The sequence below is a fragment of the Cryptomeria japonica genome, chromosome 9 (genome assembly GCF_030272615.1).
Source record: "Cryptomeria japonica chromosome 9, Sugi_1.0, whole genome shotgun sequence".
Classification (NCBI taxonomy): Eukaryota; Viridiplantae; Streptophyta; class Pinopsida; order Cupressales; family Cupressaceae; genus Cryptomeria; species Cryptomeria japonica.
Genome location: NC_081413.1, coordinates 546350570 through 546356569, shown reverse-complemented (window position 1 = coordinate 546356569; position 6000 = coordinate 546350570).

The following is a 6000-nucleotide window of genomic DNA, read 5'->3' as shown; positions in this document are numbered from 1 at the left end:
GCGTAAAGGAAGAGGACAGTGAAAATGAAGAGGATTTAGATAACCCTGACCAAAGCCCATTGGCTCCCAACTATCTGGATGATGAGAAAATGATCCTCTGTTCTCAGGAACCCCCTCCTCAAAATGAACATAATAAGGATATGCTTGAGCATTTGAAGGAGTTAAAAGGAAGAATTGTTAACCTGGAGGAGAAGAATGAGGAATACAAAAAGGATTTTGACAATCTCAATAATTCCTTTAGTACAATTTGCAACATCACGGATGGAATCATGAATAATGTTGTTATGGGTATGATGTCGGGATATGGTAAAATCAAGATGAAAAGCAAGAAGCTGGAAAAATAGGGTAAGGAGGTGAAAGAAGATAAGGATGGAGACTGGCAGATGGACGCCTGGGAAACTCAAATTGACAGGCTACAGAGGAACTGGAACCTAATAAAGAATGATTAACTTCTCTTTGGTTTTCTTGCTTAGGTTCTTTGCCATGTTTTGTAATTATTTTAAAGTGGTTTATATGCTGGGCCTGCGTGCCATTATATTTGGACTTTATGCTAAACTCTAATAATGTTATGTTTGGTATGGATATATATTATGATATTTGTGAGATAGGTAGATGGAAACTTTTTAGACTTAGCAGGTTATGCTACAAGGATATGAAGATTTTTTATTGCTTTTGATATGTGGGGCTCTAATTCTATGTTTTGTGGGATGGCTATTCTCAGCTAGGATTAATGTTTTCGATTAAGTGAAAAGTAGGTTTTGAAGGGGCCCTGAAACCTTTTTACAGAAATATAATCAAAAGATAAGACATTAAAGACCAGCTAGACAGAGCAAAACACAAAAAAAAGACAGTTGGCAAAGACAAAAAGCCAACAAGAAGCCAATAGAGGCAAAGGGACAACATGAAGATAACTAAGGGACAACCATGAGAAATAGACCCTAAGAAACATTTATGATAAGCTCTGCTGCTTCTTGCTCTAGTTGGACCATAGAGGTAGTAGCACTCTTCAATTCCTCCAACTCCTTGGCATGTTGGGTCATCTTCCTCTAGTACTAGCTTGAGTTATTTTGCTATGACCAATAGTCCCCCCTTCAAGAGTTAGAACCTTATCTTCAGTAGTATTAGTCAGTTGGCATTAATGTCGTTGTGTGGTAATCTTGTTGTTTCATAGGTTCAAGGCCTTCTCCTTGCTTATATAATTAAAAAATATTATTCTCCCCACTCAATCCATTCCAAAGGAATCTTGTCATAATCTTGTTTAATTCCTCTTCTACTACCATCAAAATTTTTAGACAAGACATCACATATCTACTTGTATGGATGATAAAACTACCTTCGTCATTAGTAACTCCCCAACTGAAGACAACCATTTCTCTTTCCAGGATCCCATTTTATTAGAACACCCACTTATTAGATTTTCACAATAACCTTTTTTGTTAAATTCCAACAAATAATAGTGTTCCCAAAAAATTTCCTGGGAAGTTTGCCATTTTCAAGTTTAAAATTTTAGCAATAACTGTTGAAATGATAGGCTAGGTGTTAAGATTTTTTTTTTTGATTTGCTCCAATTATTTTGTTGGGCTGAAGCTTTGCAATATCTATTAAGAAGGTTTTTAATAGTTTTTGCTTCCCCCCTGCTAGACTCACCAAATAACATTGTATCATGTCTACAAATTGTTGGTGTGACATAGGTTCCATTGCAACCACCACTATTATCCCAAACCATTTTTAAAACCTCTTTATCTTGTTAATATATCTCCCAAAGTTTCTACCATAATAATGAAAAGAAAGGGAGATATTGGATCACCTTATTTGAAACCTTTTTTCTTGCTAAATAAATCATGGGCAACTCCATTCATTAGGATTGGAAATTTGGGGCTTGAGATATAGCTATTAATCCATTCAATTTATTCACCACTAAATCCAAATTTTGGTAACACATTACAAAGAAAACACTTGTCCATTGAATCATATGCTTTAAGGATATCAAGTTTCAAAATTATACTTGCTTGCCTGGTTTTCCTTGTCGAGTGATTTTCTTCATGGGCTAATATGGTGCCTTCAATAATTGATCTCCTTGGGGCAAAAGAAATCTGCTCTTCTGAAATAACTAAACTCAATACTATCTTCAATTCATTTTCAATGATTTTAGATATTATCTTATAAGCTATGTTGCATAATGAAATCGACCTAAATTCATCCATTGAACAAACTTTTCTCTTTTTCAGGATAAATGCTAAAAATGTATGGTTTAAGGCCCTTAGGACATTTTTCTTCTTTCTTGATTCTTCTATTGCCTTAAATACACAATCTCCTACCATTTCTCAAAAATATTAAAAAATCCTATTTGGAAATTAATCTGGGTCTACGGCTTTGTTTGGGTTCATTTGAAAAACTCCCTCTTTGACTTCATCCTTAGAAATGGTTTTGTATATATCCTTGTTCTGTTCATTTGTGATAATGGAAGGAATATCCCCCAAAAAATCCTCTCTATCCTCAGTATTAATTATCTCCTCTCCATTTAATCCTGATTGAAAATATAAGACCGCTTCTTTAATGACCCCTTCCAAATTTTTACTAAATGTCCCATCTTCTCTTCTAATGTCTATGAAGTTGTTTCTCTACTTATTGGCAATTGTCATTTTATGAAAAAAAAATTAGTATTTCTATCTCCTTGTTTGAGCCATATTTCCTAGGATTTCTGTCTCCTGTAACACTCCTCCCTTGCCAATAATTCATTTTTCTCTACTTTCGATGTCTTATCTCTTTCGAATTCATCTAATTTCATGCCTTTATAAATAATGAATTCATTAAGCTTTGATACCTCATTCTCCACTCATTGTTTTTCTTAAAAAATATTTTTCAAATGGCTTTATTCCAATCTTTTAAATTAGTTTTAGTATAATTTAATTTTTTACTAAGTTGATACATCTAGGACTGGTCTCCATACTTTATCTCCTTCCACCATACTGCTACCAAATCATTCATCCCTGAGTCTCTTAACCACATGTTTTCAAATTTAAAGGGGTTTCTTGCTACATGATCTTCTTGGTTAATGATTAATTAGACTAGATAATGGTGTGATCCTATAAATGGCAAGATTGAGACTTCATAGTATTGCATTTGATTGTCTCAACATCCCACACTCAAAAATATGTCTAGCCTTTTTGCTATGTTGGCAAACCCCTTCCTTCAATTTGTCCACGTGAAAGTACCATTTGTTGCTTGAAAATATTTTAGCTGATAATTATCTATGAGGAACTCATGCTACGACATTGTTATTTTCCTTAGACCACCCATCTTTTCTTGGTTATTCAGGGCACAATTAAAGTTACCTTCTATAATGCCTTTTTCACCTCTAAGATTCTCAATTTTCTCAATAAGTTGCAGCCACAACTCTCTTTGCTATATCGTTGGTATTGGTTCATATACATTAATGAAGAAGAACTTTTCATTGGCATACAACAATCTGTATTTCATTAAATTCCACCACTTATTGTCTTCCAATACAATTCCTTCTACTTTGAGTGGGTTCCATATAACTCATAACCCACCTGATGCTCCATCAGATCCTACAAAATACCGTCTCCATTGCTTCTAGTTGTTTAAATGCTTATTACTTTCATCTATATTTAATTTTATTTTTTGTAAAAGGCATATGTTTTCTTTTTCTTGATCAATTTGCCACTTGGGTAAGCACCATTTGTTAGGGGAATTGATGGCCCTAACATTCCATATTATGACCTTCATTGGATGTGGGAAGGGTTGAGCTCCTTCCCTAATTTTTACATCCTCACAAATAGATCTACCATAGATGCTATTATCATTTTAGATTTATATGAGTTTGCTCCTTTTTTCCTTTTTTCCTTGATTCTAGGAGCCTTAATTCTAGACTGAATCTGTTCTAACATTCTTTCTTCTAGGATCATAGATTTGTCAAATTCTAACTCTCCCAAAGTCTCCACTTCATCTTCTGATGTTGTTACCTCTTCAAATGATTCCATGCAAGCTCTCCTAACTGAATCCCTCCTTTGTTTCTCTAGAGTTCTCCTCTGTTTGCCACAAAGGTGAGATAATTTTTAGTCTATGTTTTTTATGCCTTCTATATCCTCTCTCCAATTTGTCTTTTTAAAAAAAACTTTCTCTCACCGTTTACTTATCCTTCATTGATGCATTCTTTTATTACAGGTTTATCTTTTTCTGCATCTCTAATGCCTCTTCTTCCCTTCCTTGTTACCGGGTCTTCCATGATAGAATGAACAACCCTAACTTCTCCTTCATTGATGATTGATTGTTTTTCCCGCAAGTTTTCCTTACACCTCGTTCCTTCATTCCCTAAACCCACTTTCTTCAATTTTGTTGACTTTGCCTCTGAAAACTCCTTACCTTTTATCATAATTTCATTTCTTATTCCCTCTAGTTGTTGATTTATAGTTTCCCTTTTAAGTCCTTGGTATCATTTAGAAGCACCACTAACTCCACCTCTTTGTCCCTTTCATTGCTTAGGGAAAGGTTCATAACATTTTCTCTCTTTTGAGTAGTACTATTGACATCCTTATCCATTGCTTTCCCAGTTGATGATTGTTTCCTTTTCTTTAAGGGACTCCTCTATTTTCACCTAGTTGGAATTATTTTACCTCTTTCCTTGAAAAATTTAAATCATTATCAATCTCTTTTTATTGTGTTGTTTTGAGGGGATCAATTGAAACATTATGATTATTCTTTGGGGGTGATATTATGAGGAGGTATTCCATTTGTGGAATCTTAGAACTAATCACATTCATATTCCCTCTTAAGAGGCACTTTCCTGGTTGTTTATCGTGCAAGAGGTAGACCTTTTGTTTCCATCTTCCCATATCATAGATAATTTATAGTTCCTTATAGATTCCTACATCTAGATCTATTTACATATGAATATTTGCAACATCCCCTGATTTGCCAATCAAGAAATCTTTCTCAACTACTAGGGAGGAACCAAGGGAATCACCAATCTATGTTATGGCCTCCCTACTCTAGTATTTTGCTAGTAATCCTACCAAACTAAGCCACTTAACTGTCTTATTTATCCTATATTCAAACAGGTCAAAATTTGGGATCCAATTTGTTTTGTGGAAGATAGACCCTCTAAAAAAAACTTAGCCTCCCATAGAGGATTTCCAATTTCAAATCCATATCTATGCATTCTAGGAGAAAGAAAGACATTCTATAAAGGACGAATGCATACCTTTCTTAGTTAAGCCTTCCTCCACCATTCCATTATCTCTAGCTTATTTCCATCATCCCCACACCATTTTCCATCCTTCAAACGATTAACTATCGAGGCCATTAACTTTGATGACATTACAAAGAGTTTACTACCAAGGCTTTTTTTCTTCCATATTCCTTTCATTCCATGTTGCATTCTCTGCATCCCACCCCCCCTTCTATTTTCCTTTTTAAAAACCCTAATTGGATCACCTTAGATCACAAATCTTTGTCCATTTCTAGTCCACATCTTCGCTTCCCTGGGATACCCAAAAAGTCAAGCATTATTCCTATGGTCATTTTGGAATCAAACAATCTGTTGTTTTGAGTGCATTCCAAAGCTCCGTTTTCCTTTCTCTTCCATTTTTCCAATTGTTTTTTTTTTCCCCTGTAGCTCGGGGAGACCAAGCCAATATATTTCTCTTGCCATGATAGTCCACCACATCTCCTTTCTTACTCTCTCTCTTCCCCTTAAAACCCTCTAACCTTTGCTTCCTCTGTTGATCATACCATTTGAAACCCTTATTTTGTGTTTTTAACCATTGGATCCTTGGGTTCCTAAGAAAAGTGCACTCTGCTCCTTCTGGGCACGAGATCATTGATCCCCACAAAAGTTTACCCTTTGCTGCCTATTGGCATCTGTTCTCTTCTGCTCAACAAGATTCGTTGTTGCAGAGGCAAAAAAAAGTTCCATTGCAAACCACCCATTGGAATGCCATGATTGTTGATAAACTTTTATATAGAACATAGAAAACT